The sequence below is a fragment of the Crassostrea angulata genome, chromosome 8 (assembly GCF_025612915.1).
Source record: "Crassostrea angulata isolate pt1a10 chromosome 8, ASM2561291v2, whole genome shotgun sequence".
Lineage (NCBI taxonomy): Eukaryota > Metazoa > Mollusca > Bivalvia > Ostreida > Ostreidae > Magallana > Magallana angulata.
In genome coordinates, this window is record NC_069118.1 from 48,949,554 (window position 1) to 48,964,563 (window position 15,010).

Consider the following 15,010-nt stretch of genomic DNA (forward strand, 5'->3'; position numbering starts at 1 on the left):
TTTTATACATATCTTGTTTACTTTTATATTTTCTATGTCTTGTAAAACATTTTTACAGGGACCTGTTAAGAGACATTCTGTTTTAGACATATTTAATTTCATACCTGATACTTTACTAAAACTTTGTATTATCTCTAGGGAATTTTTCAATGAAGCTTCGTCTTTTAAAGGGAGAGTACAGTCATATGCATGTTGTAAAATCTTTATACTCTGAGTCATTCCAGGTTTTTGAAAACTATTATATTTGGATTAAACCTTATGACGATTGCTAGGATTTCAACAACAAAAAGAAATAATATTGCTGATACCGGACACCCCTGTCGTATGCCTGTATACACATTACATGTCTTAGATATCCAACCATTGTTTTTTATTCTGAATATAGGTTTGTAATACAATATGTTAATCCATTTTAAAAAGTTTTCTCCAAAATTGAATTTTTTAAGAACTTTTAACATAAAATTCAACTCTACAGAATCAACCACTTTTTGAAAGTCAAGAAACAAGATTGATTCCAAGTCATTCTCCTCATAATAATAAAAAATATCAACAATTAATCTTGCGTTTAACGCTATATTTCGTCCTTTAATATAAGCTGATTGATTTATATGTATTGTTTTATCAAGTACATTTTGTAGTCTGTTACCAAAAATAAAAGCCCTAATTTTTTTAATCGGTGTTTGTAAGGCTAATAGGTCTATAATTACAGTACCGATCAGACCCAACCTAACACCAGAGTAAACCCCAACTAAACACTGGGTCTACTTTTTGGGTTTACTTGGGGTTTACTTTTTGAAAATTTGGGTCCACTCGGAGTTTACTTTGGGTTTACTCGGGGTTTACTTTGGGTTTACTCGAGAATTGCTTTTAGAGTCACCTATACGCACTGAAGTGTAAAGCAGACCTGTATTTTATCTTATCATCCTACTGCCAGTGATTCCTTCCCCTTGTATATTCCGAATACACATGTAGTGTCTGCTTTCAGGGTATACTTCTGATCGGGGTTTCCTCTCTGTGTCCACTCTGGGTTTACTTGGGGTTTACTCTGGGTTTACTCTTGGTCCACTCTAGTAAACCCAGAGTAAACCTAGAAAGTAAACCCAGGGTTTAGTTGGGGTTTTACTTTCTGTTAGATTGGGTCTGATCGGTACTGTATTTAAGTTTTGTGGATCTCCTTTTAAAAATAATAGAGTGATTAGGGAAAGCCTCTGCGAATATGCCATAGTTTCCTTTTTATAAATTTCTTGAATAATACAATAATAATTTTCTTTTAAGCTTTCCTAAAATGTTTGGTAAAATTCTGATGGTAATCCATCAAGTCCCGGGGACTTATTTCTATCATACTTAGTATAGCTTTTGTACATTCCGAAAGCGTTGGAAATTTGTCTGGTTCTATTCTGTCTTTGTCGCTTAATATATATTCTAAATTTAGATTATCGAGATATTCATCTACTGTACTGTTATTTGTGTTTTGCATGATTTATATAATTTCTCATAAAATTCGCAAAGAGATTGTAAAATTTGGTCTTCATCAGATAAATAATCATTTCCGTTTCTTAAAGATTTAATCACGTTTGATAATTGTCTTTTCTTTTCTAAATTTAGAAAGTAAGCGTTTTTTTTTCTCCATTTTCTATCCAGTTTGCTCTCGACCTCATTTGAGCACCTTTTGCTTTTTTGTTGATCAACTCTGATAATTCTGTTTCTAATTCTCTTTTTCTGTTCATACACGTTTGATAGTTCTGTTATGAACTCCCACCTGTTAACATTTCAGTATATCTAAACATTGAGAGTTCAAGTTGAACTGCCTTCCTATATCAATCATTGCATTGTTGTATTATATTTTACTTATATCATTATTGTCCAATATGCCGCGTATTCAAGGAGATGAAGAGCAGGAACATGAGGCAGGTAACCCACATGATGCAAAAGATGAAAAGGGTGCCACAGTTACTGGTTTATCAGAGAAAAATATGACAGAATTATATGCTACTTTAGACAAAATGAAGATTTAACCAGATAACTTCATTTCGTGGTTTACAAAGCAGGCAGGGGAGAAAAAAGAAGCCTAATATTCCAATTCCACCTAAAACTCCTGTAACATTGTCACGACACTTACCACCAACGCCACAATCAGATAACAGCTATAAAGTACCATTGAGAATTTCATTCTTCTCAGAATAAGAGAAAGACTCATATGACTTCTGGAAATATGAGGTCATTTGTCTCATGAAGGAACCTCATTTTGAACAGCCTCTTCTTCAAGCTATTAGAAGGTCTCTAAAAGGTTAAGCAGCCAAGGTTATTATGAGATTAGGAGTTGGTGCTAATGTGCAAGAAATTCTGTCAAAGTTAGACAGTATCTATGGAAACGTGTTAGAGAAAGAGAATATTTTGGCTGAATTTTACAGCGCTAAGCAAAGGGATGATGAGACTTGTTCTGCATGGAGTTGTCGCCTTGAGGAAATTATATGTAAAGCAATGAAGATGGGCAGAGTGCAGGATCAGGCAGCAAACGAAATGCTACGAACTATGTTTTGTAAAGGTTTGAGGCAAGACCTTAAGGATATCAGTGGACACTTATACCACTCTATTACTGATTTTGATGAGTTACGGGTAGAAATCCGAAAAATTGATACTGAGCATCCAGTTCAGAGCAGATCTAAGCAAACCTGCAATAGTAAACTCGGGTATATCTCAGGCTGATACAACAAGTACCTTTGAAGTTTCAAGTTTGAAGATCTTCAGGCTCAGATTAATCAGCTGAAGACATCTCATTCATCCCACTATAGGCCCCCCTCTTATGGTTTTAATAACTACAGGGGTAGACCATCCTTCCAGAGAGGTTTCTCAAGACATGGTAGAGGATACACTCCCAGGATGCCTGAGCCGAGGATCACTGATGTAGATCCGAGACTACAGATGCCTCCAAGCACCAACAGCAATGTCTGTTATAGATGCGGACAAGAAGGTCACATAGCCATTGGATGCAGAGTTAGGATAGATCACAAAAGGAATTTAAATTTCAGACGGCCGACTTCCGGGGACAAGGGTCCGGCTGGCAGAGACATGGTCCCATCCACTCGCAAATAGTAGGAACAGCCAATGAAGTTCAAGTTGCTATTAATAGAGTATCATGTTTAGCACTGCTTGATACAGGTGCAACAGTATCTACAATATCCCAAACATTTTATGTACAGAATCTGCAGGGAAAGACAGAACTGCATGCATTAGAAGAGCAGATTGATATTGAGTGTGCAGATGGGCAGATGATGCCTTACTTGGGATTTGTAATTGTAGACTTATCCATTTATGGATTTTCAACATTAGAAGTATTGAGACAGTGTATGTTTTTGGTTATTCCGGATAGGCAGTACAATGCAAAGATACCTGTTCTTATTAGAACAAATATTTTAAATCATTTGCTAGAAGTTACCCGATCAGAGCATGGCTCTCGATTTTTACAAGATGCTGACTTGCACACATCATGGTACTTAGCTTTTCGATGTTTAACTTTAATGGAGAAACAACTTCAGAGGAATAGAAGTCGACTCGCTATAATGAAGTCAGCAGAATCTGCAAGAATCATCATACCACCCAATGGTCGAGTGGTTATACGTGCTTACCTTGACAGAAAGATTCCTTACCACAGAGTTCTAGCTATGCTGCATCCGACACACAAGTCTTGCATTCCAACTGACCTGGATATAACTCCAACTTTACATTACTATGGTTTTAAAGAGTCTAGTATTATCCCAATAGAGGTAAGTAATGTAACAATGCAGACCGTGTCAGTCCCTTCAAAGGACTTTTTTGTGAAATGCAGCCAGTTTCTATCACAGATACAGTCAAAGCTGAACCGAATTCTTCATTGTAGTGTATACTTGATAAGGTAAGTATTTCAGATTCCCTCACTGATTCGGAGAAACAAGAATGTCAAGAACTTATTGCAGAATATCAAAACATTTTTTCAACAAGTTCTACTGACATTGGTAGTATAGACAAAGTACACCATCATATAGAGTTGACAGATCTTACTCCTTTTAAGCAGAAATATCGGCGAATACCCCCAGCAATGATAGATTTTAGCTGCTGGTACACTGTATTATAAGGCCGTCCCACTCGCAATTCTCATCTAATGTCGTTTTGGTGAAAAAACAGCTGAATCAGAGGACAGTGAGGGATAAGTACGCACTGCCTAGGATAGATGAAATCCTTGATTCTCTGTCTGGATATAAGTTCTTCTCCGTCCTGGATATGAAATCTGGTTACCACCAAATTGAGATCTTGGAAAAACACAAGCAAAGGACAGCTTTCAGTGTGGGGCCATTAGGTTTTTTCGAATTTAACAAGATGTCTTTCGGACTCGCTAATGCCCCAGCAACATACGAACTTCATTATAAGACTTGTTTCATTTACTTAGATGATGTAATCATCTTTTCTAAGACTGAGCACCTTGATCGACTTAAGCAAGTCTTTGAGAGATGTAGAGACTCTAGATTGAAATTGTCCCCCAAGAAATGTTTCTTCTTTATGAAAAGGGTAAAGTATAGGCCACATTGTCACTGAAGATGGGGTACAAGCAGACCCTGAGAAAGTAGACAAAGTGAGAGATGGGTCCACACCTAAATCTCCTGTAGATGTTTGGCAGTTCCTCGGCTTTGCAGGGTATTATAGGAAATTCATTCAAGATTTTTCCAAGATTGCTTGCCCTTTAATTAATATAATGGCAGTTGGGAGGAAGCCTAGAGGAAACTAAAAGCTGCCAACGTCTAGTTGAAATTGGGGACCAAGTCAGGAGAAGGCCTTTGCTCTACTGAAGGAGAAATTAACTTCAGCGCCAGTACTTGGTTATCCCGAGTTCAATTCCCCATTTAAGCTTTATACAGACGCTTGTCAAAGTGGCTTAGGGGCAGTCCTGTACCAGGAACAGGGAGGTGTTACAAGGGTCATAGCGTATGCTAGTAGGGGACTTAGTAAGTCAGAACAAAATTACCCAACTCATAAGTTGGAATTTCTCTCATTAAAATGGGCGATTACAGAGAAGTTCTCTGATTATCTGACAGGTCAGACATTTTCTGTTTTTACTGACAATAATCCCCTCACATATGTACTGACATCAGCTAAGCTTGATGCAACTGGGCACCGTTGGGTTGCAGCTTTGTCATCCTATTACTTCAACATCACATACAAACCTGGTAAGTCAAATACTGATGCTGACCTGCTATCTAGACTGCCATCTTAGATGGAGACTATGGATGGAGATACAGTCCGAGCAGTTATGGATGAAAAGCAGCCCTACATTGAGACCCTCCCAGTTCCCCCTTCTGTATGCCAGAAATTACAGACTACTGATATACTAGATAAGTTTGACAGACTGATTGATCTTAAGCAGATCCAGAGGGAAGATCCTGTTATCTCCACTATTATAGACTATATCAGACAAGGAAACAGACCTCCAAAGAACTCGGCCAATAGTGAGACTGAAGCTATTTTATATCAAAACTTTAAGTAGTTAGAGTTAGAAGACAACCTTCTAGTCAGGGTGACACAGAGAGATGGAGTTGTGCAGAAGCAGTATGTTGTGCCATGTGCATAGTGTCAGTTGATTCTACAGTATTTGCACAACAATAGGGGTCACCCTGGCCGAGACAAGACAATAGCTTTAGTCAGAGAAAGATTTTATTGGCATAGGATGTATCCAGACATAGCTAAGTGGATAAATGACTGTGGAAGATGTATAAAATTCAAGACACCTGATAATAAAAGAGCATCCCTAGTTAACATCACAACAACAGAACCCTTGGAGTTGGTATGCATGGATTATTTGACAGTGGAACCATCAAAAGGAAACATCCAAAATATATTAGTTATGGCAGACCATTTCATCAAGTTTACCATAGCAGTGCCAACTACGAATCAAACTGCAAGAACAACAGCAAGGCAATTTTTAATGAGTTTATTTTGCATTATGGATTGCCGAGAAATCTTCACTCAGATCAAGGAGCTAACTTTTGTAGTAACATCATTAAAGAACTATGTCAAATCACCGGAATTTCCAAATCAAGAACCACTCCTTACCATCCTATGGGAAATGGAATTACAGAAATATTTAACTGTACTTTAATTTCAATGCTAGGAACTTTAGATCCAGAACAGAAACATAATTGGAGGAAATACATTTATCCATTGGTACATCCCTACAATTCAACTATTCATATTCACCCTACTTTTTGATGTTTGGAAGAGACCCAATTCCGCCCATAGACTAAGTTTTTGGTTTAAACAGAAATAAGGATAAGAACTCAACAACTTCAGCATATATAGAGAACTTGAAAGATAGACTCCAGAGTGCATATCAGAAAGCACAGACAGCAATAAAGAATTCCCAGGAAAAACAGAAGTCTAACTATGACTCTAAGATCAGAGGAGTTTCTTTAAAAGAAGGTTATAGGGTTCTCGTTCATGTTGTCAAGTTTGATGGAAGACATAAGATTCAAGACAGATGGGAAGATCATCCGTATTATATCATCAGTCAGCCTAACAGAGATATCCCAGTTTTCAAAGTCAAGAGAGAGGATGACCAAGGGAAAGAAAGAGGTCTTCATAGGAATCTCATGCTCCCTTATGGATCAAAATTGACCTCCCCTCTTCCAGCATTCAGGAATAGAAAAAAGAAAACTGAGGAAACTGAGGTTGAGGAATTATCCATCCATCATCAGGTAGGATGATAGTATTTATCTGATAGCGGAATACCCTGTACAGAACAAAGATACGTCTGAGGATGGAAGCATTCCCACTTTAACTGGTGACGATCAGGAAAGTGCGGAGGGCCTGGAGGAAGAATCAAGGGAGGACGCTCCTAATCAGAACACATATGCATCTGATGATCCTGATACCAGCAGTAGCAGTAGCAGTAGCAATAGTAGTATTTCAGGAGTTCTTGATGATACTCAGGATGAAATACAAGACAATGATGCTGCTGATGATGATGATCAGAATATCCCAAGAAGGTCAACAAGAGTAAAACAAAAGCCAAAAGGAATGGAAAACTTTGTAAGCAGTCAGTTAGCATACCAACCATCCAAATGGAAAGAAAAGGTGTTATGCTTTAAGGAAATGGCATCTGAATTGAAAGAAATGGACAAAGAAATGTCAAAAAAGTTTTTAAAAATGTTAATCAAGAAATTTTGATTGTATTGTTTTCAGATTTATATACATGTTTTTATTTTTTTTGCAGACTCAGGGTTGGTAAGTCCCCTTTAAATGACATGGAAGTCATTTTAAAAGGAGGGGGAGTTTGTAGGAGTTACAGATTTATTAATTATGAAATGAATAAATCTTTAAATAAAAGTAATTAATTTATTGATAATTAAATTAAAATAATTATGTTTTAATTATTGTACAAATAAACTTAAAAATATTAATACTTAAGTATCTAATAAAATCTTAAATAAACTTAAAAATCTGGCCATGGTCAATTGAATAGAACAGGCTATCTTGACCATGGTATAAATTGCCTTAGGGTTGTAGTTAAGGTTCAGGCCAAATATATAATGTATCTAGGTATTCAATTGGATTTCAGTTTTTTCTTCTTTGATTTTATTGGTTGTTGATATTTCCCTCCAAATTCTTGGAGCTGGTTTGTCATATTTCTTTGTCACATCAAAGAGAGTGGAGGTTTTTCGTAATCTGAAAGCTGACTTTTGAAACGTAACAAACCCTACCTCTTGGTAAGTTAACATTACTAATTCTAATAATTTTGATTAATAGTAATACATTTCATTAACAGTGAATTCTATAATTTTTGCTAAATTCAAACAATAGCTCATGCACAGCAAGAGTGAATGATTTTTTGTGAGATATCAACTTTTTAATAGATAAGAATAACATGAATATGTTCACTGTTTTTATCCCTTTATATTTTGAACGTAAGTACAAGTTTGTTAATGTAAACTTTACAATAATTTGTAGTTGCCATACCAGATAGTACACTGTGCATACAAATTTTCATAACGCGCTAACGCGCGTTAATCAAAACTGTATGGAAACACAATCATAATTGACAGTTATAATACAAGTGACAGCAGAATTGGTAGAAAATGGTACAGTCGCGTCGTGATTTCTTAAAACAATTATAGTATTTATACCACAAAAAAGTCGTAAACTGACTTTTATTGGCAAAGTCTCTATTTAACGATACTACCAGTAATAGAATGGTTTGTCGCAATTTATTTTTGCTAAACATTCTTTAATGCACCTTTAACTCATGCCATAAACATCAGAAAGCTGATTTGCAGTGAGAAATATTCGTAATAGGGAGGTTCGCGAATAAAAGATGGTTTTCAATTATTGTTTAGTGCTAATTGATATTTTATATGATTATTTATAAGTGTTATCTTTTTTATCCGTCTCACTATAAGGTTACATTGTATTACGAGAAAAAATTGATTAACACCTTAAAACGAATTGTTTAACGACTCTTTCAAACGTCTCAAATATTTTTTGTTCTGTTGCATTAGTCGATGACCAAAGAAAAGCATGCTTCGATGTTTTTTCTCCTTCCGTTATGCCAATTAAATTTGATTATATTGACTTGATAGAATGAAATGCTGTAGTTGGTCCTTTTGGTATATGTAGAACATCAGAAATGCAACGATCTTCCTTGGTTTGTGCAAGCAAAGTAAGCCATTTATTTTCATTAAATTTTAAACAATAGAAATTCTTTTTTTTTTGTGTTTTTGAAAGACGGTTTTCTTTCTTTGAGAATTTATATGCACAGGTAGGATTATCATTGTTATAATGCACACAATTTGGGATAAAGTCCGGTATATTTCAAGCCTTAGTGAAAATGTATTCTATTTATTACGTATGTCTTTAGAGAACAAGCAGTAGCAGGTTGTAGGTTTAGGAACTTTTGTGTGAAACAATCAATACATATCTACAGACTGTCATCAAAACATCTATGGAATGTTTCTGCAATTTTTCTAAGAATGTTGTTGCAAAGCAACTTGCTTACGTGACTTTGAATTATCTTTAAATTTTCGACTTTATTGTCTGTTTTATTTTGTTGAAATATCATTATCTGCAAAAACGGTTTTTTAGATAAAACCCATCAACCCCTCCCCCAGAAATATACAGAAATAGACGTGCTGAATAAAACGTTTGAGCAGCTTTTAATAGATTATTTTTATTTTCACATACACGTAGCAAAATTGCAATTAAGGTAATACAAAACAGTTACGCCTCAATTTTACTAAAATTTAATTTTTCCGACATTTTTTGTTTTTGATTTCTTTCTTAAACATGTAAAATTTGGAAATAACCCGGCCTCACAATTTTAGCCCACATGTAAATCGTCTCAAACCTTCTATTTGAATCTCCTCTCACAAGGAGTGTAAATTGATATAGTCCTTGTTAGAAATTGGTATGCAAATTCACTACATTGTATTACTGTATGTTACTTTTTTAAGGTTATTAAATGTTAATATGTGCTGCAATTTTAAATAAATTCTAACTGAAGGTATATTTTGATTTAAGATAACGCAAAACTAGCGCTTGTAAATTATTTATTTTAGGACGAAAATTTGCGACACTTAACGGTCTCTTAAACGATACTGTATGATTCAAATTCAAATAAAATTTAACAGTATGGTTTTTATGACCCCGTTGTTAAAATATATCAAAATAATACAAATTCGACCATATGGGTTTTAGATAAATTGAAGTTTAAATTTTTTGACATAGGTCAAGGTTTTGATAAAACATAGATGACGTAATCAAATATGACTTTTGACATTTTAATACGACCTTGAAAGTTGGTTGTACACAAATTTCAGATCTTTTCTTTGAAAAGAACTTAAGTTCAATATGTTTAAATGATAGAGGGCCAGATTGCACAAACATCGAAATAACGCCTGTCAAATGTAGGCTTCAACATGATAAAAATACGGTGCACCTTCAGTATTTAATTTGTATAATTTATATATTTTAATAACGATAGTCTATTGAAATTAACTTTTACATGATATTAAGCCATTATTATGTGTATTTGGGTAAATACGTTGTATTTCATGCAACATGTATCGATTTCACGGGTACCAGTGTTTCGAATTACCTCAAATTTATAGGTCAAGTAAGCTAAACAAAATCAGTGATAATGGATTTCAATTGAGCAAAATTGGAAATAACTTGTCTTTTGATCCAACAGAAGTCTTAAAAAAGCTCTTTTTATAGTAGATAAATGCCCTAATTAGTGCAAACGTATTATTTTTAAAAATTAACGAGAAATACATGCATGCCCTTTGATATATCCCTTTTACATAGTTATTTTCTCGTAGCCCCCTCTGACTAAAAAAAATATGAAAATTGACTGCATTTGGAGGAGGTTTCAGATGCTTCAAGGAGCAATTATAAGGTTTTGTCCTAATTTAAATGAAAGGTGTGTCTTTAAAGTGTCTTTAAATAGTCTTCTTCTTAAGAACCGTCTTTAGGGCTTCTCACATCTTGCAGCTCAGCTTGCTTTTATTCGTGAGCGAGTTAATTACATTATGGATTTGTGTTGTTGACAATCTCGGCTAATATTCAAAGGAATTAATGTTGGGAAGCAATACACGACCTTCATTTTGCGATGTACTTTTTACGAAATAATACGTTAAGGCTCGATGGTCGTGGCAAATTTTAGACATTAACAGGTTGGGCACCCCCCCCCCCCCCCAATGGTGGTTTGAGTCCCGTTTGGTGGGTAAACGCCTAAATGGTATATAAATATATGGTTGTGGCAAATTTAAGACATTAATTGGTCTTTTTTAAAAGACGAGCTCTATATAAAAATATACAAATTTACCCAAATTTAATAGTTAAAATGTAAAGATTTTTTGTAAACTAGATAATAGTTTAGAGCTCAACAAATCATATCTTAAAATAGACATATGTAATGGTGAATTTGTTGACCATCCAGCCTCCTTAAAATCTTGTATTTTTTCTCGTCTCAAACTCTTGATGTTAAGCTCTTAATAAAACAAAAAATAAAGAGTCATTTACTGAGGTCAAGAGCTTGTTTAATGCCGTTTTTGGAGAGACTGTAGGCAATCTAGATATATTTCATCAGTCAATAATGGACACAACTCCGAGATTTGTTACTTTTCTCCTTCATATTTCATAGAAAATGGTTATTTAAAAAATGACTTTTCATTGTGTTTACCAAATATTTAAGCCCCGGTACACCCTATGAAACATAAATATTGTTATGAAGAATCATTAAAAGAATTTATATCTTGAATATCATAAACCTGTAGGCACCTGTCATTTACTAGATCTTGACCTTAAGCTCTAAATAAAATAAAAAATAGAGAGTCATCTACTGAGCTTCATTATTTGATTCTTAAACCTGCTGAGGCTATTACAATTCACTCATACGAATTTATGAATTTTGTGGTCAAACATCGATTATAAATTTTATTATTTCCGTTCGTTTTAGTTTGTATATGGTCTACTTAGATTAACGTGATACCTAAAGCACTGTCTTACAACTAGGGTTCTCTATCTGTGCATTTTGACGATGTGACTCAAAAAATGTTCTATGCATACCACCTTAAATTGTCAAAACCTGACAAACTGCCTTATTATTATGTACGGGTATAAAATATGTTTTGAAGCATGAATGCAGGTTCAATTTTAAGTAGGTCACGTTTGAATAATAAAATCTTGATAACGATAAACACGCAAGTGGCTGTGTATAGGTTAGTAGACCTTGACATGCATTAACGGTAAGACTTCACTTTTTAGTTTGGTTTAAAAATATATCTTATTCCATATGATGTTTATAACAAAATAATCTGGCATGCGTTCTTGAAATTACGCCGTGTACAAACAGGAGCATTGACTAAAATATCTGCAAACTAGTCAGAATGTGAAACAACATCGCTGAAGTAAATCCAGCATACCGGTAAAGTACTTGGCATTGTATTGGTTATACGAAGCTTTTATTTTTTTTTTTTAAATTTTTGAAACATTTTATTGAAACTCTTTTACAATTTTACATGGTACAAGAAAAATTAGTATATAGCATAATATTTTGCAAAAGAGTAATATATGATAAAGAAAGAAAAAAGAGAAAAAAAGACAGACAGGCAATCACATCATGTACATCAAACATGAATCAGCTATGTATATTTTACTTATAGTAATAAATGTATTAGATATTGGGTTCCTAAGTTCTATATAATAGCTAATTTATATGCTACCTACAGCAAATCACAAATTGCTTTCCATTCTCTTTTATATTCTAAATATTTGCAGTTTTTTAATAACATTTATACCAAACCTTTAAAGGTTTTTCAAATTACATGAAGTTTTTATCCATGATTTTTCATACAATTATGAAATTGAAAGTACAGCCGCTGAAATGTGCCACTGCGGATTTTGTTAAATAAAAAAAACTGTATCACATCGTGCATGAACATGCACACCGTTCTGAAAAAAGAAGCGTATTGTTGACGAAACGAAAAAATGTGCAATCAACATAGATTGAGAAAAATGTTCAAGTCTAACTCTTCCAGTGTCGTTCATGCTACTTCTATACCCTGGATCTTTGACAAAAGCTTGCTGATATATTTTTATTTATCCCTGATCCAGTTGAATATTGATTTTAACTACACAATTTTGAACTGGTCGTCGCTTTGTACAATATAATCAATAAATATTTAAAATAATAAAGATTTGAACTCAATACACTGTTGTAAGTACAATTATATGAGGACGATTAAAACTTTTTTTTAGGAAAAGGAGTAAGATTCAGTCAACTCCAGATATTTTTGCTAGAAGAGGACATTATTAACTGTTAGTTTTCGAAAATCGAACATTCCCTTTTGAAATTATTCCTCCCTTTTCCTTCTATCAGAAAAAAATGATTGTCCGTTCATTAAAATCAACTTGCCAAAATATATGACAAATATAAATTTTCTGGCATATTTACATATTAGCTTTTCGAGAAGTCAATATATTATCTGATAGAAAATAATCAAAGATTAAACCAGCAGTTGAAAAACTAGCCAAATCAGTTCCTTTAAACTAGACTTCTTATTAAATGGTGTCGACTTGTTTGATGATAAGCATTTATCTTTCAAATTACAAAAAATTGTCGAGTATTCACAATTATCCGACGAGTCATTTAAGTATTATTTAATTTATGAATGGAATGTACCCGCTTCTAGCATCTAACATTTTCTTTGGCTAAATTTAAAGATTTATCATGAATCAAAAGAAGTCTCATTTATCCATACCTGTGTTATGACACACTGAATTTTGTATTACTAATTTATGTTTTAATTTTTGTGTTCTTCGAGAGAGACAACTGTTACACAATATTTCGCATAACAAAACAAAATTGGGTATGTTCATGTTCTAATAGCCTTTTATTCTTTTGTCCTCGTGCATACTTTATCATATAGTTTCCTTTTGGGCTGAAAATATTGTACTCATAAATGACAAAAGCGATGCATCGTTCGATTGAAATTATTCATAAGTCGATTGTAACAAATTTATCAAACGCATAAACGACCTGCTTTCTTTTCTAGACTAATATATACATGATTTTGCACAAGGATTAAATTAAGGAAACTAACAAATTGCACTATCATTTTTCCCACGTGCAATATGTGTTGTTGCATGTTTGTCTTTGTTGTTGTTGAATAATTATCGTTATGATAAGATGCCAGTTCATTTTAAAGTGTGTTAAAGCAAGATGCCAGTTCATTTTAAATAGGCCACGTTTAAATAAGAAACATAATAAGGTTAGTCACAAGTTCATACGTGTCATTTTGGTGGACCTTGATTCATTTGCAAACCGTCGACACAACAAATTGAACGGTAAGAATTCCATGTATTGAAAAGTTTTTAATTTGGTTGACTAGATTTTGATAAGCGTTTGACACACGTTCATATAATTACGTTGTTTACATGTATCTTTGAACATATATTTTAAAAGAAACAAAAATTACACGCGGGCTTTAGTGGATTTCGCATAACTAAGCATTATATACTAGCGGAAAAAAGAAACTGTGCATTATAAAATTTAGTATAATTTTTCTATATCTATTGTTTGTATTTATAAAATTTAAACAATCGATAATGGTAATGTTTTTGACAAAATCGGATGGTAACCGTCCGGGTGCACGGACTTTTTCATTGTTATGAGCACCTGTTGTTTATTGAAGAATATGTACGCACGAGTTTTACGGGCCAATACTGTTTGGGATAAGAACTGTAAAGGATTTGTTTAAATTTGTTTTGTTAAGGAAATCACTTTAGTTCAACAAAATTTACCCCTATGTCATGCCACGACTCAACGAAAACCAACGTAATCGTGCTGTTGGGATGCTGCAAGCTGGAATGGACAAAATACTGTAGTAAGACACTTTGGAGTTCATCGGAACACCATCCAGTCATTATGGAGACGTTTTCAACAATCTGGCAACACTCAGGATCGACCGCGCTCTGGGCGACCTCGTGTGACGTCACGTCAACAGGACAACCACATTAGTCTTGTGCATCTAAGAAATCGTTTCCAGACAGCAAGTTTGACTGCCCGTAGCATTCCAGGGCTTCGACCAATTAGTCCAAGAACTGTGCGTAATCGTCTGCGCGAGCAAAACATCAGACCAAGACGTCCAGCGGTGCGCCCAGTACTGCTTCAACGTCATCGTATCGCCAGACTAGCGTGGTGCACACAACATCTGCGATTCAGAATAAAGGACTTGGCCAATATTCTGTTCACTGATGAATCCACATTTGGATAGCAGTGACGGCCGTTGTAGGGTGTATCGTCGCGTTGGGGAGCGTTACCAGGACGCTTGTGTTGTGAAACGTCGACAATTAGGTTGAGGTAGCGTTATGGTATGGAGAGGAATATCAGCACGTGGAAGGACCCCTCTACAAATTGTCAATGGAAATCTCACCGGCGTACGCTATCGAGATGAAATTATTCAGCGTCATGTGATACCCTTAATAC

At 34.6% G+C, this 15,010-nt stretch overlaps 1 pseudogene; it reads left to right on the plus strand.

Annotated features, from left to right (window-relative positions):
* The first annotated feature begins 5,254 nt into the window (after positions 1-5,254).
* LOC128161050 (uncharacterized) lies at positions 5,255-7,194 on the plus strand (annotated as a pseudogene).
* Positions 7,195-15,010: the final 7,816 nt, after the last annotated feature.